The sequence below is a fragment of the Plecotus auritus genome (assembly GCF_963455305.1).
Source record: "Plecotus auritus genome assembly, chromosome: 2".
NCBI classification, from domain to species: Eukaryota; Metazoa; Chordata; class Mammalia; order Chiroptera; family Vespertilionidae; genus Plecotus; species Plecotus auritus.
The window spans coordinates 14,351,814-14,377,720 of NC_137771.1; the positions used below are offsets into that span (position 1 = coordinate 14,351,814).

Sequence of the window (25,907 nt, forward strand, 5' to 3'; positions counted from 1 at the left end):
CAAACCAATTATTTACTTAATATTAATAGTCCACATGGTACAGAGCACTACAAGATGCACAGTGCCAACTTGCTCCACCCCTTCTCTACTACTAGTCAGTACAGGCCACAGATGAACACCGGAGTCCAACATCCAGCCAAGTTTCAGACAAAATGGCCTTACCAGGCTAGATGGGACTAAACACATTTTTAATTTCTAGTCAAAGAACAGAGTGCTCAATGAGGAAGATTATCAATAATTTAATGATTGTAGAGAGATTAAAAAGGAGGATATGAAATGTCTGACTACATGGGCAAGGATCTTTTTTTTTTTTAATATATTTTTTATTGATTTCAGAGGGGAAGGTAGAGGGAGAGAGAGATAGAAACATCAATGATAAGGATCATTGATTGGCTGCCTCCTGCACACCCTCCAATGGAGATCGAGATTGCAACCAGGGCATGTGCCCTGACCTCGAATCAAACCGTGACCTCCTGATTCATAGATCGGTGCTCAACCATTGAGCCACACCAGCAGGGCCAGCATTGGGTCTTTTGAAAGGGCTTTTACAGTCAAGTATTAAGGAACAGAAATAAGAAGGGAAAGGTGTTAAAGAATGAGTATAAAAGAAAAAACTGTATACTAATGCACTTCTTGAAAAAGAATGAAATAAAAAAGATGGCAATAATTCAGAGATAGAAAGGCAGAGGGATTTTATTTATTTGTTTTAGAATAGACAAGACCTCAGTGTTTTTTTTAATCTGAAAGGAAGGACTCAATGAAGAGTGAAGTAAAGATGAAAGACAGAGAAAGATAATAATTGATAAAAGTGAGGTACTAGACAAAGTGGATACTACGGGACGGTACAGAGAAGAAAAGTGGTCCATGTGGATCCTGAAAGTCACTGGACAAAAGTAATGAAAATGGAGAGAGCAGATGATGGTAGGGACTTTGAAAAATTAGGAGCCATGCATAAATGGAAAGCCAATGAGCTGAAAGCCAATGGACTAGAAATACACTGATTATTCCCTGCTGTCCAAGGAGTCAGAGTCTTTAACCAGCAAAAACAGGAATAATATTATTCCTTAGAGAAAAGGTCTTGTTTTCTTTCCTTTTTAAATTTAATTTATTTAGGGGGGGAGAGAGTAAGAGGGAGAGAAACTTCTATTTGTTGTTCAACTTATTTATGCATTCAATGGTTGTCTCTTGTATGTGGAAACATTGGCCTATCAGGACGATGCTCTAACCAACTTAGCTACCAGGCCAGAGCCTTGTTTTCAACTATGAGTTAGTAGGACATAGATGAAATGTTGGGAGAAAAGATTAAGAACCTAAGGCTTTGCTCACATTTGGGCACAGGTTCTACCCCACCCAGTTGGTAAAGGAACATCAGGAATGAGGCAGAGAGGGGTGGGGTTGAGTTTTAAACTATGGAGGTGATAGCAGTAGATAGAACTTAGAAGCAATTATCAACAGCAAACATGAAGAGTAAGCTAAAGAATTTAATGACTGCAGATGATGGGAGGAATGAAGAGCGGTGCATACCAAAAAAGTGCTAGGTATCATGACATTGAGTTTACAGATCTAACTACATTTTCAAGTGGTATGGTCTTCAAATCCCAGAAGCTGGATCCTGAAACTTCAATTTTATTTGCCAAGACCAGCAATTTGTTAAACTGTCTCAACAGTTTGTTGCTTGTTTTCTGAAGCAGACCTTTGTTTAGGATTTGCGGAGAACTCTACCAAAGGGTAATGAGGGACATTACCCAAAAGAGAAGTGAATGTCATTGACTAGAACTAGGGCCACAGACCATACTTGGTCTTTTAAGCCTCCCCACTTTCCCTACACTACCCCCTCCCCCACAAACACAGGATAAGTTAAACAAAAAACTCCTAACATAACAAATGCATTCCAAAAATTCCTCTGCACTTACATAATTAGATTACCATCTAATGATAATGTTATTTATAAGGGTTACAATCTCCATAACTAAGAACTTAGACAATGTTTAGTGGTTTGAAACATACTATTTTTTTTCCCAAATGAGTATTTCCAAAATAAAAGAAACCTTTTAACTTCCAGTTTAATCCCAGAGCAATTTTAGAAGACTCTCAACATATTTCAAATAGAATTGTAAAAGCACATGGATATAAAGCAGTTAGCAGAAAATCTGAGGCAAAGGCTGTCTTGCCCCCTTTTCCAACTTCAGATAACCACAAATGTCCCTTATTTTTACCAATCTCCTAATCTTCGAGTTATCTTTACTTTCTTGTCCTATCTCTTCCTTTTTCAAAACTTCTCTCCAACATATTCCTTTTTTTAGCCCCTAAATTTAGGTCCTGATAGTGTTCACGCCTGAATTTCTACAAAAATCTTTAACTGGCCTCTTTCCCAATAATCTAATAAACACTTTGATTAATCAATCTATAATTTCAAGTTTATCAACTCACTGTCCAACTTATAAGCCTTCAATGGTTCCCAAATGTTGGCAAGATCAAGTCCAATTGCCTCAGTGTAACTTTCAAGACTGTTCATAATCTGACTGATCATTACACCTCCTAATCCATAATCTAAATTCTATTATTAGATCACACAAGTATTCTCAGGTCCAATCATAATACAAGTTTACTTCCAATCTCAGTATCCTTGCTCATGCTTTTGCCCTGGCCTGGAAAACCATCCTCTTCCTTTCTGTCTATTCAAATCCTATCCATCCATCTTATGGTAAAACTCTGGTCCAAACTGCCTCTATGAAGCCCTCACAGACCAAAATTCAGCCAAGACTAATCTATGTAAACAGTTCTTTAAGATCCTGATAGTCTCTTTGAAATGGAACTGGAATCTAGTCTTTTTAAAATGTCTAACATAATCATCAGCCCTCAAGTTACCACAAAAAAATATTCTAGCATATATTTGAAAGTATATAATTTTTTTAAATTATACTAAGAATATTTCACCCTAGTTGGTTTGGCTCAGTAGACTGCCTGTGGACTGAAAGGTCCCAGGTTCTATTCTGGTCAAAAGGCACATGCCCAGGTTGTGGGCTCGATCCCCAGTAAGGGATGTGCAGGAGGCAGCTGTTCAATGATTCTCTCTCATCATTGATGTTTCTCTCTCTCTCTCCCTCTCCCTTTCTCCCTGAACTCAATAAAAATATATTTTTTTAAAAATTTTTTGAAGAGTATCTCATATTGCACTCCAGTACAGCTGTGGCAGAAAAATATCTTCTACATTCAACCAGCTTCCGTTTACTCTTTAACAGTCTTCCATTTTAAAGACATTTAAATGTCTTTAAATTTATCAAGATCTAAAACTGGTATTCTTCCTATCCTAAGGAACATAAGCCAATGTTGACCTCGTTTACTTAGGAAATAATGATCTTAAAGACACAGTTCATAAAATCATCATGTGTTCTGGTTTGAACAATATAATGTTCATGAGCAAGACACACACAACAGTATTTTGATTATCACAGGGAAATGGGGGTGGGTAGAGATTGAAGAGGGTATGTGGGGATAAATGGTGATGGAAAACTTGACCTGGGTTGGTGAACACAGAATACAATATACAGATAATGTATTATAGAACTGTATACCTGAAACCTATGTAATTTTATTAACTAACTAGAGGCCTGGTGCACGAATTCGTGCACAGGTGGGGTCCCTTGGCCTGCCCTGTGGGATCCTGCTGAAACTGGCTCTCCGACATCGCCTGAGGGGTCCCAGATTGCGAGAGGGTGCAGGCCAGTCCGAGGGACCCCAACAGTGCACAATCGGGATCGGGGAGGGATGCGGGAGGTTGACCAGCCAGGGAGGGACCATAGGAGGGCTCCCGGGCATGTCTGACCCATCTCGCTCAGTCCCGATCAGCTGCACCCCAGCAGCAAGCCAACCTACCAGTCGGAGCGTCTGCCACCTGGTGGTCAGTGCATGTCATAGTGAGAGGCTGAGTGGCCTTAGCTTATCATTAGCATATTACGCTTTGATTGGTTTAACAGCTGACTGTTCAACCGCACACTTAGCATAATAGGCTTTTATTATATAGGATGTCACCCCAATAAATTCAATAAAAAAGTTGGGGGGTGAGGGGGAAGCAAGTTCAGGAGTCAAATCCTAGCTTGGCATTCACCAGTTTCATTGAATTTGGGAAAGCTTATGTCTTAAAAATTTTCATTTATTAAAATGGGGATAATAAAAGTATCTACCCCAAAAGGTTGTTGAGAGGAAGATTAAAGGCATGAAAAGCACTTAAGTACAGTGGCTGGCATATAGTTAATAAACATTAGATTTTATTATTAGTCTTCAGTAACTAAGAATTCTTAGAAATATTCAATTATAGGAGAGAAATCAAGATGGTGGCATAGGTAAACACCTAAACTGCTGCCTTGCACAACAATTTCAAAACTACAGCTAAAAGACAGAACGGACATCATCCAGAACCACAGGAAAGCTGGCTGAGTGGAAATTCTACAACTAGAAGGAAAGAGAGGGGCACACAGAGACTCAGAGGAGCTGCAAAAGGCTGAGGTATGGAGACACATGCGTGGAGAGGACGGGCGGCTGAGTGCCTGGCTAGCTTTCTCTAGCGGGAGAGAGACGGAAGCTCCCGAATGCACTGAACCCCAGTTCCGGGCGAGACCCTGGAGTCCCAGACTCATACAGGGGGAGTCTGGACTGTCGGGAAAATAGAGGAGCACATGGAAACTCAGGGGAGCCGCGAAAGGCAGAGGTCTGGAGGCGCATGCGCGAGTGCGCACAGAGAGGACTGACTGCTGAGTGTGCCGCTGGCTTTCTCTAGCAGGAGGAAGACGGAAGCTCCCGACTGCGCTGAACTCCAGTTCCGGGCGAGAATCTGGGAATCCAGATTCATTGGGGGAGAAACTGGACTGTCTGGCAGCAGGCGAAACTCGAGGGAGGCTTTCTCTAAGAGGTGCTTGCAGCGATTACCGAGGGACACTGACACCCAGGGACCTCATAGGGCAGGGCTGATGGGAAGCCAAGGCTGTCTGCTCCACCCTGAAACTCCGCCCCATCCAAGCTAAGCACAGAGGCTATTGCAATTTTGCAAGTCTTGTCTCATAAGGCTGTCTCCAGCACAGAAGTTCTCTCGGCGTAGACACAGCTGATCCTCACAGCCAATTGGCCTGGAGGTCAATTCCTCCCAGTGATACCAACCTAACTACAACAAGGCTGAGCACACAGTCCACAAAGGGGTGCACTAAGAGAGTCCACCTCAGGTAACTGGGGAGGCTGAGCCACTGGGCCTAGAGGACACCTAGCACACAAAGCTACTCTACCAACTCAGTGAAGCAGCGAAAATGCAGAGACAAAGAAACAGATCACAAATGAAAGAAATGGAGGAAAGCAAAAGACTGGATATAGAGTTCATAACCACAGTTATAAGGTTTTTCAAGAATTTCCTAGAAAAGGCCGATAAATCTAGCGAGATCCTCGAGGATATGAAAAAGGACCAACTAGAAATTAAACATACACTGACTGAAATAAAAAATATTATACAGAGACCTAACAGCAGACTAGAGGAATGCAAGAATCAAGTCAAAGAGTTGAAATACAAAGAAGCAAAAAACACTCAACCAGAAAGGCAAAAAGAAACAAGAATCCAAAAAGTTGAAGATAGTGTAAGGAGCCTCTGGGACAACTTCAAGCGTACCAACATCAGAATTATGGGGGTGCCAGAAGAAGAGAGAGAGCAAGATACTGAAAACCTATTGGAAGAAATAATGACCGAAAACTTCCCCCACCTGGTGAAAGAAATAGACTTACAAGTGCAGGAAGCACACAGAACCCCAAACAAAAGGAATCCAAAGAGGACCACACCAAGACACATCATAATTAAAATGCCAAGAGCAAAAGACAGAGAGAGAATAGTAAAAGCAGCAGGAGAAAAATAGTTAATTACCTACAAGGGAGCACCCATACGACTGTCAACTGATTTCTCAACAGAAACTATGCAGGCCAGACAGGAGTGGCAAGAAACATTCAAAGTGATGAATAGCAAGAACCTACAACCAAGATTACTCTACCCAGCAAAGCTATCATTCAGAATTGAAGGTCAGATAAAGAGCTTCACAGATAAGAAAAAGCTAAAGGAGTTCATCACCACCAAACCAGTATTATATGAAATGCTGAAAGGTACTCTTTAAGAAGCAGAAGAAAAAGGTAAAGATAAAAATTATGAACAACAAATACATGTCTATCAACAAGTGAATCTAAAAATCAAGTGAATAAAAAACCTGAAGAACAGAATAAACTGGTGAATATAATAGAATCAGGGGCATAGAAAGGGAGTGGACTGACAATTCTCGGGGGGAAAGGGGTGTGGGAGGTGCGGGAAAGAGACTGGACAAAGGTCGTACACCTATGGATGAGGACAGTAGGGGGGAGGTAAGGGCAGAGGGTGGGTTGGGAACCGGGTGGAGGGGAGCTATGGGGGGGAAAAAGAGGAACAATTGTAATAATCTGAACAATAAAGATTAAATTTTTAAAAAAAAAGAAATTTTCAATTATAAGACTTAGCTAAGCTGCTTTTTCACTGATTATGAGATACAAATTACTAAGATGGCCTAAATCAGAAAAATAAACCCAGGTAGACAGAACATTTGTGATAAAGCTGCTCTTGGTTTAAAAAGCCAAAAATTAACTTCATTTATCTTGCTCAGAATTTAACTTTTCCAATTAACTTGAAACTGGATAAAACCAGAGATTTCTTTATATTTAGAAACAGAAAAATGCTGTCAGATCAAGATTGGATGATACCATTTTTCAAACAAAACTCTTCAGCCTCTGCAGAGATAATGCCTTGGTAAGTGGGTCAAGAAAATACATTTCACCTTTTAATAACTAATTTAAAACCTATTCCTTATACAGATTTGCCTCTCAGCAAACAAATTTTTTTTAAAAAACTTTCTTTTTAGCTCTCACTGGTTTAGGTCAGTGGATAGAGCGTCGGTCTGTGGACCAAAGGGTCCCAGGTTCGATTCTGGTCAAGGGCACGTACCCTTGGTTGCTGGCTCCTCCCCAGCCTGGGATCTGGTTGAGGCATGTGCAGGAGGCAACCAATTGATGTGTTTCTCTCACATCGATGTTTCTCTCTGTCTTTCCCTCTTATCTTCCCCTTTCTCCAAAAAATCAATGGAAAAATATCCTCAGGTGAGGATTAACAAAAAATAGTAATAAAAAAATAAAAACTTTCTTTTTAGACAAGAAAAAACACATTAATTTTTAAAAGGATATAAATAAGATAATGTTGATATTAATACAAGATAATGCTTTCATTAGAAAAATTTCAACTCAATCATAATACAATTAAAACAAGTTATATTTAAGCAATGATTTTTATTTATAGGGGTTCAAAACGAGTACTGTGTTTCAAGTCATCTTGGGAAGCAAGATTCTCTTCCAACAATGGCACCAAGACTCAAGACCTTTTTGAAACTCCATTTGTAAGATTCTCAAAAAAAAGTCTCACCAAAAAAAATCCTAGTCTTCACCTTTCAGAATTACATCTCATTTATGACCAAAAACAATGTTGATTACTTACTTCATTCACCAGACTGCTTACCTCCAAGAGTTAAATTTAATTCTCCCCCAAACAAACATGTATCAGGATTAAGAATGTACAATGTGCTCTAATAACAAATTCAAGAGAAATATACCTTCAACTATTTCACAGTTTGGAAATCAAATTAAAATAAATATATAACTGCTTCCTGTTTTGGAAATCTGTGATATTTGTTTTTTAAACTGGGCTGTGTGGTTCAGTTGGTTGAGCATCGTCCTGTGTACCAAAAGGTTGCCAATTCGATTCCCGGTCAGGGCACATGCCCAGGTTATGGGTTCAACCCCAGGATGGTGTGCGTATGGGAGGCAACCTATCAATGTTTCTCTCTCCCTCTCACTCTCAAATCAACAAAAACACATAAAACAAATAATAAAAAATAAAAAGCAATCATATTACCTTACAAATACCCCTCAGAGATGACCATAAAACTACCCAGTAACAAAAATGAAAATCTTAAATACCAGATATAAAAACAGCAAAATGACACTGTGGATAACAACTGAAATTGTTTAATTTGAACAATTAAACTTCCATAACATTTGCTCCTAGAGTGAGTGCCTCTTTAGAAACAGTGTTTTGCCCTGGCTGATATGGCTCAGTTGCTTGAGCATCAACCTGTGCACAGAAAGATCACTGGTTCGATTTCTGGTCAGGGCACAGGCCCAAGTTGCAAGTTCAATCCCTGTGCGGAGAGCAACCAATCAATGCTTCTGTCTCATATCAATGTTTCTCTCTCCCTCTCCACGCCTTTCCTCTCTCTCTAAAATCAATAACAATATTTTTTTAAAAATAGAAACAGTGTTAATTTGTTATTGTTGTTAATCCTCACCCGAGGATATTTTCCCATTGATTTTTAGGGAAAGTTCAAGAGAGAAAGACAGAGAAACATCTATGTGAGATAAACACACCAATTGGTTGCCTCCTGCACGAGTCCTGATCAGGGCCCGGGCCAGGGAGGAGTCTGCAACCAAAGTACATGCCTTTGACCAGAATCAAACCTGGGACCCAGTGCAGGAGACAACAATCAATTTTTCACTCTCAAATAGATGTTTCTCTCTCTCTCTCTCTCTCTCCCCCCGCTTCCTCTCTCTAAAAATCAATAAAAATATTTTTGAAAATTTTATTGAGTTTCTTTTAGTTTGCCAATATATAAAGAACGCTACCTGACTTTAAACTAAATATTAATTTTAAAAACAGGAAAATTTTCTTCAGTTCTTTGAGTAAACAAAAATGCAAAATTGAAATAATGAGCTGCCAACACCTTTCCCTCTCCCCACTTCTTCCCCCAAAAGTATGCATCTCCTAAACTCTAAGGCAGTGGTCGGCAAACTGCAGCTCACGAGCCACATGCGGCTCGTGAGCCGCGGTTTGCCGCTCTGTTGACTAATGAGTTTGCCAACCACTGGGATAGGGGCTTAATCACAAGGAACAACAGCCTGTAATTATTGGAATCGAGAGTCTAGTCCAGTGGTCGTCAAACTCATTAGTCAACAGAGCGGCAAACTGCAGCTCACGAGCCGCATGTGGCTCGCGAGCCACAGTTTGCCAACCACTGCTCTAAGGGATCCCAGGAGACTTGCAACCAAGGGAGCAATGGGCAGACAACTGGCTAACTCCTAGAACCTGTTCACAAGGCCCCCTTTTCTCTGACTCTCTAGTGAGCTGACAGCAGTCCCACTGGCTCACTTCTTTCCCATTATGTTTCTAGAGAGACAAAGCAGCTCTGCCTAGTCTCTCTCCTATTGCTTCTTCTATCCCAAGGCCTTCCTTGTTTCACTGTCATAAAACATACTCTTGCCCTGGCCTTGTGGCTCCATTGGTTGAAGCTTCGTCCCTTACACCAAAACATGGTGAGTTTGGGTGCGATTCCTGGTCAGGGCACAAGTAGGAGGCATCTGATCCATATTTCTCTCTCACATGGATGTGTTTCTCTCTCTCTCTCTCTCTCTCTCTCTCTCCCTCTCTTTAAAATCAATTAAAAAATTAGTCCTACCCAGTTTTGCTCAGTGAATAGAGCATCAGCCTGTGGACAGAAGGGTTCCAGGTCAAGAGCACTTGCCAGGGTTGTGGACTCGATCCCCAGTAGGGGGCATGCAGGAGGTGGCCGATCAATGATTCTCTCTCATCATTGATGTTTCTATCTCTCTCTCCTCCCTTCTTCTCTGAAATCAATAAAAATATATATTCAAATCAATTAAAATTTTAAATAAATATATTTTCAAAAACTTACTTTTAATAATGACTAATATTTACTACCTACCAACATTATGATCTAAGTGCTTTTGTACATTAAATTATTTAATCCTCACAGCCACTATCACCATTTTTAAAGATGAAAAAATTGGGGCTAAGGCTATGGAACTGGAACTGTAGAGCTTTAAATAACCTTATAAGGCAAAGTGCTATTTAACCAAAATGGTCAAAGAATGAGAATAAGACATAAATGAGTAACCAACTGTTAAAGAATTAGAATACAATAAAACCACATTTAATAAAGTTTTATTTGAATAAAATGTATGATTCAGAAATGTACTCCAAGATCCCATGATGCCTAAAAACCAACACTATGAACAATTGTATTGTGAATGTATGAAGTGTAGGAGATGGGGTTAAATACGTACTAACTTTGTAATCCATTCGGAAAAATGTCTTTTTGTAATAAATTCCCCATAGTTTATCATTTGTCTATTCATATTTCAAAAGAAAACTTCTGATTCTACTTATACTTTTTATTTTATCCTATCTACACTAATAAAAGAGAAACATCACTCTGCTACACCCACCAGCCAATCAGGAGCAAGTATGCAAATTAGCCCAACAAAGATGGAAGCGGCCACGGAACTGGAGTGAGCAGGAGGCTTGGGTTGCCCCCAGCAATGGAGGAAGCCAAGCTTCCTGCCCTGGCCAGCCCTGGCCTCCGCTCAAGGCTACAAAGTTTCAATTATAGAAGAAAAATAAATCCCAGATACCTGCTTCCAGCTGGCCCTGGCCTCCGCTCAAGGAGGCGCTGAAAAAAAAAAGAAAAAGAAAAAACGAGGGTCTCAGAGCCCGGATCGCTGGAGGGGCGTGGCCAGCCTGCAAACAGCAATCAGCCCCTCACCCAGGCTGGCCAGGCACCCCAGTGAGGACCCCCACCCTGAAGGGGGTCTGGCCAGCCTGAAAACGGCCCTCAGTCCCTCAGCCAGGCTGGCCAGGCACCCCAGCAGGACAAGGGGCTGTGGCCAGCCTGCAAACAGCCATCAGCCCATCAACCCAGGCTGGCCATGCCCCCCCAGCAGGGGCCCTCACCCCATGGGGGCGTGGCCGGCCTGCTAACCACCACAGGCTCCTTGCCCAGCCCGCCCCACGCCCCAAGGGAACCCCCCACCCTGATCCGGGACACTTCAGGGCAAACCAGTTGGCCCCCACCTGTGCACCAGGCCTCTATCTATACTAATAAAAGGGTGATATGCTAATTAGACTGGGAGACCTTCCAAGGAGACTTTCTGGATGTTCTTCTGGACAAAGCCATGGTGGCGGGGCCGAGGTAGAGGCGGTTAGAGGCCAAGAGGGGAGGGCAGTTATGGGTGATCAGGCCAGGATGGGATGGCAGTTGTGGGTGATCAAGCTGGTGGGGGGCAGGGCCATTGGGGGTAAGCAGACCAGCAGGGGGGCCAGTTGGGGGCGAGCAGGCTGTCAGTGAGGGTCAGTTGGAGGTGATCAGGACAGTGGGGGGGTGCAGTTTAGAGTGAGCAGGCCAGCAGGGGGGCAGTTGGGGGCGAGCAGGCCAGCAGGGGGGGGGGGAGTTGGGGGTGAGCAGGCGGGCAGGGGAGGCAGTTGGGGGCAAGCACACTGGCAGGGGAGGCAGTTGGGGGTGATCAGGCTGGCGGGGGTGGGGGGGACATTTGGGGGCAAGCAGGCCGGCAGCAGGGGGCAGTTGGGGGTGAGCAGGCTGGCAGGCAGAGTGGTTAGGGGCAATCAGGCAGGCAGGCAGGCAGGTGAGCCGTTAGGAGCCAGCAGTCCCGGATTGCGAGAGGGATGTCCGACTGCCAGTTTAGGCCCAATCCCCATAAACCAGCAGGACATCCTTCGAGGGGTCCCAGATTGGAGAGGGTGCAGGCCGGGCTGAGGGACACACCCCACATGCATGAATTTCATGCACCAGGCCTCTAGTCTATCTATATATATAAAAGGCCAAGTGTCTGTACAACCGGTAGCTAGGACGCGCACTGACCACCATGGGGGCAGATGCTCAACGCAGGAGCTGCCATGAGGTGCACCAGCCATTTAAAAATACAGACGTGGCACCGACAAATCAACACTCAGCTTCCCTGAAATGGGACACAGGCCCTGAGCGACACCCCAGCAAATTACAGCCAACGCTGCCAAGAACCCCTGGTGCAAAATGCAGCCCCCAGCCCAGCCCAGCCCAGCCCAGCCCAGCAATGGTCACTGTGAGCACTGGGTAATGATGTCACGTAGCAACTAGCATCTTCTCCCTAGCGACTAGCATCCTTGGAGTTTCTTCAGCCCAGGAATCCGACGTGCTTTATAGTCAGGTGCAAACATTTTACAGCTGAATCAAATGTGAAGCATTTTCCCATGCCTCATCTCATTTGATTGTCACAGAAGTCCTGGAGTAGGTAGATAGGAGACTCAGCAGAATCCTCTTTTCTTTTCATTAGCAAGAAGCGAATAGCAATATTAAAATATTTTTTCTAATTAATTTCCTTTCAATGTGCACAAATCTGTGCACTGGGACACCAGTAATAAACAAGTTAAAAAGCAAATAGGCTGATTTTATAAAATATTTCTAGGTCATTAAAGAAAAAGAGAAGAGTAAGATTTTAAAAGGCGCCAAAACCGGTTTGGCTCAGTGCATAGAGCGTCAGCCTGCGGACTGCAAGGTCCCAGGTTCGATTCCGGTCAAGGGCACGTAACTTGGTTGCGGTCACATCCCCAGTAGGAGGTGTGCAAGAGGCAGCTGATCGATGTTTCTCTCTCATCGATGTTTCTAACTATCTATCCCTCTTCCTTCCTCTCTGTAAAAAATCAATAAAATATATTAAAAAAAAAAAAAAAAAAAAAGATTTTAAAAGGTAACAAAATTACTCCAATGTCTCTCAGAAACCTCCTAAGTACCTCTGCCCTAATGTTTCCATTTTAAAAAATTTACTAAATTACATGCATATAAGCATAACCAATGGATAGAGACACTGGGGCAGTGGGGGCTTGTCCTCGGGAGTGGGAATGGGGGGGTGGGCAAGGGGGTCAATCGGGGAAAAAGGAGACATATGTAACACATTGGACAATAAAAAATAAAATAAATCTTACTGAGGAAAGAAAAATTACTAAATTACCCCAAAATCTTCTAATATAGTTCCATCAGCAAAGTCAAAATGGCCCTGGCGGGTGTGGCTCAGTTGGCTGAGTGCAGTCCCATGCACACCAGTTCGATTCCCAGTCAGGGACATACCCAGGTTGTAGGCTAAATCCCCAGAAGGCCCCATGAACAAGGCAGCCAATTGATGTTTTTCTCTCATCAATGTTTCTGTCTCTCTCTCCCTCTCCCTTCCTCTCTCAAATCAATAAAAACATTTTTTAAAACAGTCAAAATGATCACTACTTAAAAATACATAGTAGGCACCTAATAAAAAATATTTACATTTAGCCCTAACCAATTTGGCTCAGTGGATAGAGCGTCAGCTTGCGGACTCAAGGGTCCCAGGTTCGATTCTGGTCAAGGGCATGTACCTTGGTTGCGGGCACATCCCCAGTAGGAGGTGTACAGGAGGCAGCTGATCAATGTTTCTCTCTCATCAATGTTTCTAACTCTCTATCCCTCTCCCTTCCTCTCTGTAAAAAAACAATAAAATATATTTTTTAAAAAATATTTGCTGAAACCGGTTTGGCTCAATGGAATAGAGCGTCGGCCTGCAGACTGAAAGGTCCTGGGTTCGATTCAGGTCAAGGGCATGTACCTTGGTTGCGGGCACATCCCCAGTAGGAGGTGTACAGGAGGCAGCTGATCAATGTTTCTCTCTCATTGATGTTTCTAGCTCTCTATCCCTCTCCCTTCCTCTCTGTGAAATATCAATAAAATATATTTAAATATATATATAATTTATCACTTAGTTGTGCAATATGTTAAGTTAAACCATCCCAGTTACTACTAATTTAAATTTGCTTAAAGTTCACACAAAATTAGTACATGCATGTAATAAAAGAGGAAGAATAACTACTGAGAGAGCTTACTGACAAGTCAGAGAAGGTGACTATAAGCAGGTTTAATTGGCTTAAATTTTTCACTGTTGACATCATAATAAAATGCCATTCATCAGAATAATTCAAATGAGATTACTTTCTAGTATCTCATTTCAGTTAATAACTCCAATCTGAAAGCATGAGAAGCACTGACTAAGCATCTTTCCAAGAAGACACTGTGCATAATTACTTTTTACCAATGACAGATTTCAAAGGAATATGGTACCAGGACTGGACGCCTGTACCTTCACAACCTAATAATTGTGAAATCACCTGAAGCAGCTGGGGCACTCCCAGCCTTTGGATTAGAGAAAACACTAAACAGAATTCTAATAAAAAGAATCCATGTTAAGAAGCTGAGAAATTAAAATTGCTATCTATACATAAACATCATTATGATCAATCATCAAAAACTCTACTGAGCCTGGCCAGCATGGCTCAGTGGTTGAGTGTCGACCTATGAACCAGGAGGTCACAGTTCGATTCCCAGTCGGGGCACATGCCCAGGTTGCAGGCTCGATCCCCACTGAGGGGTGTGCAGGAGGCAACCAAGCAATGATTCTCTCTTACCTTTAAGGTTTCTATCTATCTCTCCTTCTCCCTTTGTCTCTAAAATCAGTAAGAATATTTTTTTTTAAATACTCTGCTGAGAATCTACTATGTGCAAAGCTCAGTGAAAGGAACTAAGGGGAATACTGGCTAAAACAAAATTATCTACTGATCGAGAAGATTCTGATCAAATTAGGTAAAGATACAAGCTAGTCAAGTTATCCAAGAGTATGAGGGGTACTGGCATTACAAGCTGCAAGATTTTTGAGAAGACCCAAATAGTTAGATAAGACATGCTGGTGTGACTTACCAAAAACATGAGGGGTATCAGCAATTAATGTCACAATTTTTTAAAGAGAGGTTAACTATTGCAAAGCCAGGATAGACTTCAAAGAGGGGTAATTGAGCTGAGCATTGAAGGATGGAAAGATTAATTGGTTAAACAGCATAAGAGAAGAAAAGGACAAAAGATAATGGCAACAAAGGTGTGAATTGTTCAAGTGATCATTAAATATTTATAAGTATCTACTATATCCCAGTCATTGTTAGGTACTAGGTATACACTGGTGAACAAAACCGTTGAGAACCCTGCTCCTGTGAAGTCCAGTAAGGAAGACAGAAAATAATCACAAAAGCAGATATATCATTACAAATTGTAATAGGCACTAAGAAGGGAGGCAACAGGAAATACTAGTAACGGGAAAGGACTGGCAAAATAGGGATGAGGGAAAGCAACTGATACATAAGCTGAGGCTTAAAGAAGGCAGCCATGCCCTAACCGGTTTGGTTCAGTGAATAGAGTGTCTGCCTGCGGACTGAAGGGTCCCAGGTTCGATTCCAGTCAAGGGCATGTACCTTGGTCGCGGGCACATCCCCAGTAGGGGTGTGCAGGAGGCAGCTTGATCGATGTTTCTCTCTCATCGATGTTTCTAACTCTCTATTCCCTCTCCCTTCCTCTCTATACTAGTAAAAAATCAATAAAATGTATTTTAAAAAAAGAAGGCAGCCAGGCAAAAGCAGGGGAAAGAGTGTTCAAGAGAGAGCCAGCCTAACTGGCATCGTCCTAATACATTAAAGTGGTTTCTATCTTCAGTCGGGACACATACAAGAATCAACCAATGAATGCACAAATATGTGGAACAACAAATTGATGTTTCTCTCTCCCTTCCTCTCTAAAATCAATCAATCAATAAAGTTTTTATAAAAGAAAAAGAGAGAGCCACCCATACAAAAGCCCCTGAGGTATGAAAGAACTTGCTGAATTTAAAAGTAATAAGAAGCTACTGTGACTGAAGCATAATAGACAATGTGCTTAGAGAGGCAGGGGCCAGGTTATATGCAAGGCATAACAAGCCAACATCAAATGTTTGCAGCCCTGGCAGTTTGCTCAGCGATTAGAGAGTCAGCCTGCAGAGACAAGGGTCTCACATTCAATTCGGGTTCAATTCCCAGTCAGGGGGATGGTCAGGATCAGGGACACATACCTCAGTTGCAGGTTCCCCAGCCCAGGTAGGGGCATGTGTGGGAGGCAACCAATCAATGTGTCTCTTTCCCTTCAATGTTTTTTTCTCTCCCCCTCCCCGCCCCCCATCCTCCTCCTTCCCTTCCACTCTCTGGAAATCAATGGAAAAAATATCCTCAGGTGAGGGTTAATAAAAACAGTGTTTGCATACTCATAAACATATCCTATATAATATAAGGCTAATATGCAAACTGTCCCCTTGACCCGGGAGTTCGACCAGGGGACGGGCTGGCTGGCCAACCGCCCACAGCCCCTGCCTCCCCGCCCGCTCCGCCCCCAATCAGCCCCCTTCACCCCGATCAGGGGCAGCCCCTACCCGAGGCCGGCCCGGCCCCAATCGGACCCCACCCATGCATGAATTCGTGCACCAGGCCTCTAGTTGTTGAATAAAAGGAGCCAGACCCAAAAGAATATATGGTGTATGATTCAATTTTTACAGAAGTACAAAAACAGATAAAACTGCCCTATCTGGCCCTAACCGGTTTGGCTCAGTGGATAGAGCGTCGGGCCTGCAGACTCAAGGGTCCCAGGTTCGGTTCCAGTCAAGGGCATGTACCTTGGTTGCAGGCACATCCCCAGTAGGGAGTGTGCATGAGGCAGCTGATCGATGTTTCTCTCTCACCGATGTTTCTAACTCTCTATCCCTCTCCCTTCCTCTGTAAAAAATCAATAAAATATATTAAAAAAAAAAACTGCCCTATCTTGTTTGGCCCAGTGGATAAAGCGTCAGCCTGTGGACTGAAGGGTCCCTGGTTGAGCATCGACCTATGAAACAGGAGATCACAGGCCAGAGTTGGGGGCTCAGTCTCCAGTAGGAGTTGGGCAGGAAGCAGCCAATAGATAATTCTCTTTTTTTTTTTTTTTTAAATATATTTTATTGATTTTTTACAGAGAGGAAGGGAGAGAGATAGAGAGTTTGAAACATCGATGAGAGAGAGACATCGATCAGCTGCCTCCTGCACACTCCCCACTGGGGATGTGCTCGCAACCAAGGTACATGCCCTTGACTGGAATCGAACCTGGGACCCTTGAGTCTGCAGGCCAATGCTCTATCCATTGAGCCAAACCGGTTAGGGCTAGATAATTCTCTCTTATAACATTGTCTAGTGGCCCAGCAGGCGAAATCGCGCACAGTAGGCCGCCCACCGCTTCCGCGGGAGCCGAAGCATGCCTGCAGGAGCCGCGCCACTTCCACAAGAGGGAGACTTCGCGGAGGCGGGAGGGAGGAGGGGACGAGAGGTGCTCCATGCATCTCCTGGTGACTGGTCGCGCACACAGCCCCACCCACCTGCACGCACCTGCTGTGCATGCAGCCTCCTGCTGAACGGTCGTTATGTGTGAGGGCGTGACAACCATGTGCATATGAGCCTTTTATTATATAGGATAGGATGTTTCTATCTCTCTCTCCCTCTCCCTTCCTCTCTGAAACCAATTAAAATACATTTTTTAATAAAAAAATAGATAAAAACAGCAATGCCTAAACAGGTCCGCAATGCTTGTTATGTTTTGTCTTATATTTTAATGTGGTATTTTCAAGCACTTATTTTGCCCCCTCCCCCTACTCTTCCCTCTCCTCAACCCGAATACACCAGAGAGTGTAATGAAATAAAAAGACCTCAAACTTAAGCATCAATTATACAGGAGTTCAACTCAATGGTCTGCCCCTCACTAGCTTTGGCATAACTACTCTGAGCTCAGATCCCTCATATATAAAATGAGGATAATGACTACCTCATAGAGTTATTATTTTCTCCCTGTCATACCCAAAATACGAAGTTGGTGGACTGTTATTTTAATTTAATTATTATTTCCTAATGGTATATGGAAGACTGATGGTTGAGAAGTTTCCATTCTCAGGATTCACAGATAGGAGGTTATAAAACAGGCAACATATAGAAATAGAATGAATAAAGAGAAACAAGGAGTAAGAGGTAAAAATGGAGTTTCTTCTAGAAGTGCAGTAACAGGTTTCAAGCATTTCCTTAGATAGAAACGTAAATGAAAAAGAGATTGGGCAGGTTCAGTAAAGAGAAATTATGAGAAGGAAAAAATAAACTTATGTCTTCCCAGCAAGACATAATTTCTACCTAATGTATTCCCTTGGTGTAATATTAGCTAAAACAAGTTAGAGGTAAACTAAGATATTCTGTCACAGGTGGAAGGGCAAGGCCTTTAATCATTTTATAGCGTCCCCACCCTTAAGAATTATTTGAACAACCATAATCTGTATCCTTACTTCTTAAGGATAGCCAAAGATGTTTTATATTTCAGGAGCTACCATTTCATAAAAAATAAATAGTTCAACTCTTCAATAAACCTTTGGGTAATTTTTCTCCCACAATGTATCAAAAATAATGAAAACCTGGTTTAATATATTTCCCCTGATTTGACAAATGTCCCCATCTTCCCTCTTATTCTCCTCATGCATCTCACCATTAAATATCTAAGATTTCTCCTCTTTCCTACAAACTGGGTACCTGAACTCTAATATTCACTCTGATGGCACCAGTACTGAATGTGAATATAAAAACTTGACAAAATTTCCAGGGACCACTCTGCTAACCAATTTAAACAAATGAAGTAGTCAGTAGTGATTACACAGCTGTATACATTTGTCATGTATCTATCACAAACACAAAGTGTACACTTAAAATTGGTGAATTTTATTGTAGGTAAATTATACCTCGACAAAGCTGACTTGGAAAAAAAAAGAGCCCAGCCAGTGTTGCTCAGTAGTTGAGGTCACTAGTTTTGATTTCCGATCAGGGCACATGCCCAGGTTGCAAACTCGATCCCCAAAAGGTCCCATGCAGGAGGCAGCTGATCAATGTTTCTCTCTCATCAATGTTTGTATCTCTCTCTCCCTCGCCCTTCCTCTCTCTTTAATACAAGAAAAACATTTTTAAGAAAAGAATGCAGCCGAAACCGGTTTGGCTCAGTGGATAGAGCGTCGGCCTGTGGACTGAAAGGTCCCGGGTTCGACTCCGGTCAAGGGCATGTACCTTGGTTGCAGGCACATCCTCAGTGGGAGGTGTGCAGGAGGCAGCTGATCGATGTTTCTCTCTCATCGATGTTTCTAGCTCTCTATCCCTCTCCCTTCCTTTCTGTGAAATATCAATAAAATATTTAAAAAAAAAAAAAAAAGAAAGAAAAGAATGCATGCATTCATTCAGCAAATATTTATGGAGCACCTATTATGTGCATGCAAAGTTTATACCAAATCTTTCAGCTTGACTATGTAGGTCCTACCTGTATGTAATGTGCTTTACTCATAAGCTGACAATGTCCCACAAAGCCATGTTACATGAAAAATGGTTCCGTTTCTGATCACGAATATCACCACAATGATGGCCTCTACAGTAGAAGAACCATTAGCTATCGAACATCTTCCATTACATAAATGCAATCTATAATCACCCAGGTACTCTATAAGAAAAATATGTATTAAGCACCTACTGCATATAGAACATAGCACTACAACATGGGTTTGTCTTTCTACAAAAAAACAAAAAAAATAAACTAGAAGCATACTGACAACACTGCTGGAGGAAAAGAAGGCAACATTATTGGGAAATAGACTTAATTGACAGGGTCCCAGGGACCTAGTGGCTCAGTCAAAGACCTAGAAACTAAGCCTCCTGGTTCCCAATGCAGTATGCCTAGTGGAGATAACCATGGACCTTAGAAACAGACTTGAGTTTTAATTCCAGCTCCACTTCTTACTAGTTTTATATATAAACTTGGGAAAAATCCCTTTACCTTCTGACCCTCACCGTTTGCTCATCTGTGAAACAGAGACGCCAACTACTTGTGAAGACTATGTGAGATATATACCACCAAGCACAATTACTGGGCATGGAATAGGCACTCAACAATATTAGTTCCCCTTCTTGGTCTTAAATTATTTAAGAGTAAGAAAATACCTATTAATCAAGGCTGATCCAAAATCCCTGTTAGTAATCACAGGACGATGAACCAGTATTTGCTGTCTTGTTTATATTCTAATTCTAATCAACTCCCTTCCCACCCCACTATTTCCAGTTTTTCAAACTTTAGTGACTATGTTTAGAAAGTGATTTAATTTTAGAAACCTGAAAAATTCTTCTGAGTAAATTGAGCACAACTTTAATATGCCCCAAGGGGAATTCTGGGCAAAATAATTATTTCTGACGAGAGAATTTTCTATGGGGGTTATTCAATTTAACCACACGAATGCCACCAAACACGCAAAGTGACAGGAAGCAATCTGGAACATACTTGTATAGATTCTCAGAAGGGAAATGTTCCCCGAAAATCCATGCTCCTCTCTCCCTCCCTAATCTGAGGCAATAAAATCTTACTAGGTGAACTGAATTTCCCCGGTTCTGACTGCGGCAGTTTGTAAAAAGCCCTGAACAAACCCCACCTCTCAAAAGACCCCCAAAAGGCAGGGAAGTCCAGAGAATATTTTCTCCACAAGCGACAGACAGATAAGGCACCAGGAGCTCAGAAGCATAATTTGCTTCCCAAGGTCATACATGTCAGAGAAGGTGCGACGGAGAATCTGCCTGCCAGCAGTCTGTCTTTGCGGAGATCACACTGCAGCGTTTTGGGGGTGTCTATTCTCTTCCCCTCTCCCACCCTCAAGTGTGAGCACTAGTCTCGGCATTTCCGAAACAAGCCACAACAAGTTCTGCAGTGTTAGGAAAGGGGCTGACGATGAAGAAACAGATGCTCCAAAGCAAGATGGTCTTTCTTGGCTCACAGAGCGTCCTCCAAGGTTATTAACAGAAACCGCAGGCACCTCACAGAGCGCTAAACCGGGCTCCGAACCCCCCCGCCCGGCCGCTCCGGGACGCCGGGTTCCCTGCAGGCAGCCTCCGCAGCCCGAGGCCACTGGCCCCAGAAACCGCACTTCATTCCTGCGCCTCGGGAAGCCATGGCTCCTTCCCGGCCGGGCAGGGGTGGGGGGTGCGCAGGGAGGCGGGGAGGCGGACCGCGTGCGCTGCGGAAAGTTCACCGCGGCGGCGGCGGCGGGCGGGGGACAGCCCGGCCCAGCTCGCCCGCGTCCCCCTGCAGATTCCACCATTAATTAGTCCTCAGGACTGTCTACTGGCAACTTAAACAAAGCGAATGCCTCAAATTCCTTCCTAGCCCGGCGGTCTGGCTGTGAGACCAGCATCCGCCGGGACGCGGCCGGCGAGGCAGGCCGACAGCTGCGGCGGCTGCTGCTGCGGCGGCGGCGGCGGCGGCGGGACCCCTCCCCGCCCGGCCCGCACCCCCGCAGCGCAGTCCCGCAGCCGGCCCCCGCACGCCGGCCCGAACCCAACCTCCTCCCTCCTCCTCCTTCTCCTCCTCCTCCTCAGGAGCTCCCGGCTCTTCCTGTAAGATCACTTCCTTCCTCCCGGGTGCCCGCGGGCCCCGCGCAGCCCCCTCCCCGGCCGCCCCGGCCCCCCGCCCCGCCGCGCTGCTCCCCGCCCCCACCGGGCCCCGCGCGCTCTCCCTCCGACTCCCAAACTCGACCTTAAAACTCTTCCTCCGCTCCCCCCAAAACATCCCCTGAGCTCCCTGCCCCAACATTTCTCCTCAGAGTCTCGTTCCCACCGAGAAGTCTCTCAGAAGCTTCCCTCCCCCTTCAAAAACTCCAAAAACATTCTCAAGGTCTCGCCCCCAAAGGTCTCCCCTTCCGAGTTCTTCCTCCAAAATTCCAAACTCTCCCCCCACCTCAACTCCACACCCCCCAGCCCTCCCCCGGTGCGCCCGCCGGTTCTGCCCCGCCGCCCCCGGGTGCCCCCGACCCCTCCGCGGGGCAGGCCATCCACTCGGACGCCCTCCCCAACCCTGGCCTGCCCGCCCCGGCCTCCCGCACTGCGTTCCCGCCGCCCCACCGCAGACCCCTCACCTCGGCGGCTCCGGCCCACGCTCCCGCCCGCCGAGGGCTCAGGCACTCCGCTCCCAGCCGCCGGCGCCTCCTCGGGCTCCCCTGGACTGACAATGAGGGGCGGGCCCAGCGGGTGACGTCAGTGTCCTGGGGGCGGGGTCTGCGATGAGGGGTGTGGCTAGGCTGTACGCCCCACCCCCTCCGCGTATTTTACCCTTCCCCAGACCAGGACTCCGCCAAGTTGTAGGCGCGGTGGGAATTCAAAATGGGAGACAAAACGTCCTGCTTTCAAGAGGGGCATTCTCTGGGGTGTTGCGAGGACTAAATGAGATAATCCATGTAAAGGTGGTTAGCCCGGGGCCTGCTATAGAGCAACCACTCAACAAATATTATTTCTATTACTCAGCAAATGTGGAAAAGGAACTCAGTTTAAGACTCAGGAGGAATGAGTTCCAGTCCCCAGCTCTGCTATTAATTAGTTATGTGATCCTAGACAAGTCCTTTCCCATCCCTCACTTTCACCTTCTTTAAAATGGGAAGGGGTGATGACCAGATGATCTCAAAACTCCCTCCAATAATTATATATTTTCTGTGGACCTACTATGTGCAAGGTACCTACAGCCCAGAGACATGGAGAGGGGAGCTTTTGAAGGGAGCCCAAGGCCCACACCCAGCATGGTGCAGGGCACAGCCAGAGACACTCCTGATAGATGCCCTCCCACATACTGGCACAGAGCTGCATTCACAAGCTGGGGCATAGATGCGCTGAGGGCTGCTTCCGCTGACTGCAGCAGCATAGCTGGTCTCTTGAGACATCTCTTGTGTAAGTTCCTTATTGCCTATGGAATAAAGGCTAAAGCCCTGACCTACCTTTATACACACACACATACTGTAAAGTTTATCCAAACTTCCCCTGGCACACCCACTGCTTTCCCACATCTGCCCCATTGCTCATGCTCGTCCCTTGCTGTCTTATCTCAACTTACAACTCCTAGTTTCCCCCAACCAGAAGTGGACTCACCCTGCTTGGAATATCCACAGCATTGTGTTTAACTCCTCTGTGGTCAGGAACACATTTTTAACTTGTGTCAAATTAACCTCCCTTTCGTCTTAGCACTTTCTCCCTTCCTTGAGGTCAGAACCCACACATGTTCCACAAACCATGTAGTTGTCATTCTTATTTTCGTTACTATTATCATCAATATTATTTCTAGCTTGTAACACCACATAGTACCTCTAGTGATAATCCGCCCAATCATTACACAGTAGAAGACTTTGAAGTCCTGAGGGAGGAAGAGGCTCACTGAAAGTGGCCCTGCCGAGGATTGTCATTGGAACAGAACCAACACTCCAGTTTCTAGCCCCCGGGGGATTCTGCAGAGGCATATCTGACACACCAGGATATCTCTGTCACTTGGCACCTCCTCAAAAATGGGGACAGCTTCAAGTTCTCTCTGCAAATTCTTCTCTCTCTCTCTCTCTCTCTCTCTCTCTCTCTCTCTCTCTTTCTCTCTCTCTCTCTCTGCAAATTCTTTGCAGCAGAGCTGACCCATTTCTCCCTCATGCCTTTCTCCTCTCACTTTCCTTACAAGAGATGGATCTGTGTTAAACTGCCCTTGGCATCTCTGCAGTCCACTAGGAGGGCTGCAGCAAGGCACTGGGCGTTTCCAGAGTGCTGGCCTGTGGGAAGAGGGAAAAGGTTTGGGGATTCTGATTAATTTCCTGCACTGAAGACAGGCAAATGGCTGTCCTGAAATGCCTGGGCTGGTCCTCAAGGGCCCCTAGCAAATGGAGGCTTATATTTAGAATAGGAAATTCAAAAACGCTACTTCCCATGAAAATCGAGCATGGCCACAGGATTGCTGCAGGCAAAGAACAGGCCTGTGCTGAGTCTTTCCCATGTGCTGACTCTAATTCCAAGCATTGCAAACACTTGGAAGAGAGAACCCAGGACATACAGGGGAGGTTCTGAAGACAGAACTTTCTCCCCGAAACTGATGGTCCCATCTGCCACTTATTCATTTATTCACACCAAAGCTTTGGCACAAGACAAATCAGGATTCAAATCTCAGCTCCACCATTTACCAATTGTGTGACCTTGGACTTGCAGCCTCTGCACCTCAGTTTCTCATCTTAAAAATAGGAATAATCTCCCTGGCCAGGTGGCTCAGTTAGTTGGAGTGTCGTTCCATACACCAAAGTGTTGTGGGTTCGATTCCCAGTTAGGGCACATACCTAGGTGCACATGGAAGACAACCAATTGATGTTTCTCTCACACATTTTTTTTCTCTCTCTCTCTCTTCCCCTCTCTCTGACTCTAAAAATTAATGTATTAATTAATTAACATATCCTTGGGTGAGGATAAAAAAATGGGAATAATAATAGCACCTATCTCATACAGGGACTGTGATGATAAATGAAGTAACATGTGAAAGAGCTTAGTTCAGAGCCTGGCTCCCAGTTCATGCGAGGATATGGTGGCTGCTATGACTATTCGTGATGTCCTCCCAGAAAGGCCTCGCATGTGCTGGCCTCTGGGCTGTAGGGCTAACTGACAGTCCTGACTTCACAAGCTCAGTTGGTAAAAGGAATGAGGTAGATTTGCATCATCAGGCAAGAAAATGCATCTACTGGGTATTGTTAAATGATAAGAGTAAGTTGCAGAATTACGGGTACAGTAGGATCCCATGGTTTAACTTTAATATGTGCCATATATATATATATATATATATAATATGGAAAATATAGAGAACTAAATAGGAGGCTCTTGCCTTTTTTCTTACTGTTTGACGTGTGTGTGTGTGTGTGTGTGTGTGTGTCAGGAACTTTCAAAAAAAGACTCTACCAGATGCTAAGAGGGAAAAAGAAAGGGGATAAAAACACAGCTACAAGACAGATCAGCAATGGGCATCTGAATCATAGAAAGTTCCACAGCTCCCATCTCACTCTTCGTGGCACTCCAGGAAAAGCCCCTGCCCAGAAATTCTCACTTCCCTCCCTCCCCAGCCCTTAGCTTCATTTGAACTTTCAATGCCATAGCCAAACGCAAGACTCCTAACAGAGCTCCCAGGAACCGTGGCAAAGCCAGTAGGAAATACTTTTAAGCTGGAATTTTTTCCCCTCCCTGTTCTATGCCCTCCTGCACCCCCAAAAGAATAACAATATGTCGCCCTAACTGGTTTGGCTAGTGGATAGAGCGTCGGCCTGCGGACTCAAGGGTCCCAGGCTCGATTCCAGTCAAGGGCATGTACCTTGGTGGCGGGCACATACCCAGTAGGGAGTGTGCAGGAGGCAGCTGATAGATGTCTCTCTCTCATCGATGTTTCTAACTCCCTTTCCTCTTCCTTCCTCTCTATAAAAAATCAATAAAATATATTAAAAAAAAAAGAATAACAATATGTCACCATCATGTGCCTACTGTGCCCAAACTTTCATGTTCCCCATGATATCTGTCTGCAATTTAATTTTAAAATAATTTTCTTTTCTTTCTTTCTTTCTTTTTTTTACTTTAGAAAGAGAAGAAGGGCCGAAACCGGTTTGGCTCGGTGGATAGAGCGTTGACCTGTGGACTGAAGGTCCCAGGTTCGATTCCGGTCAAGGGCATGTACCTTGGTTGCGGGCACATCCCCAGTGTGGGGTGTGCAGGAGGCAGCTGATCGATGTTTCTCTCTCATCGATGTTTCTAACTCTCTATCTCTCTCTCTTCCTCTCTGTAAAAAAATCAATAAAATATATTTAAAAAAAAAAAAAAAAAAAAAAAAGAAAGAGAAGAAGGGAGAGGGGTAGAGAGAGAAATGCAAAAGATAAACATAGATCTTTTCCCTCCTATACACACCCAACCGGAGATCGAACCCAAAACCTGGGCATGTGCCCTGACCTGGAATTGAACCTGAAACGTTTCAGTGCGTGGAACGACGCTCCAACCAACTGAGCCACACAGGCCAGGGCTGCATTTTAAATTTTTTACAAGGAAGTTCTATTACTTAGTCATCAGGGAAAAAGGTATATATAAAATATATAAAAGTGCTAACCAAGCTGGGGTTGGTTCACTTTCGTTGGTTTGAAAACAATAAAATATAACATTGTGGTTGAGGCAAGTGTTAAGGTTCACAGAAATCATAGAAAGCGAAAGTGGAAAGCGATAAAATCACCCTAAATTTCTCCTACTATCC

The 25,907-nt window shown here is 44.2% G+C and overlaps 1 protein-coding gene across 5 annotated transcripts in view; it reads right to left on the minus strand.

The window, feature by feature from the left end:
* The window catches only part of LUZP1 (leucine zipper protein 1), a 120,788-nt gene that overhangs the window by 59,729 nt on the left and 35,152 nt on the right, over window positions 1–25,907 (minus strand). Inside the window, exons 1-2 of one of the 5 annotated variants that reach the window (XM_080655677.1) lie at window positions 21,757–21,844; window positions 10,531–10,568 (exon numbers count right to left, since the gene is read on the minus strand). The exons of 3 other annotated variants lie outside the window; for them this stretch is intronic. The gene's annotated coding sequence lies outside the window, so the exon portion shown is untranslated. Of the gene's footprint in view, window positions 1–10,530; window positions 10,569–21,756; window positions 21,885–25,907 lie in introns of those variants that run through there. One more of the 5 variants, XM_080655673.1, reaches the window with a different exon arrangement.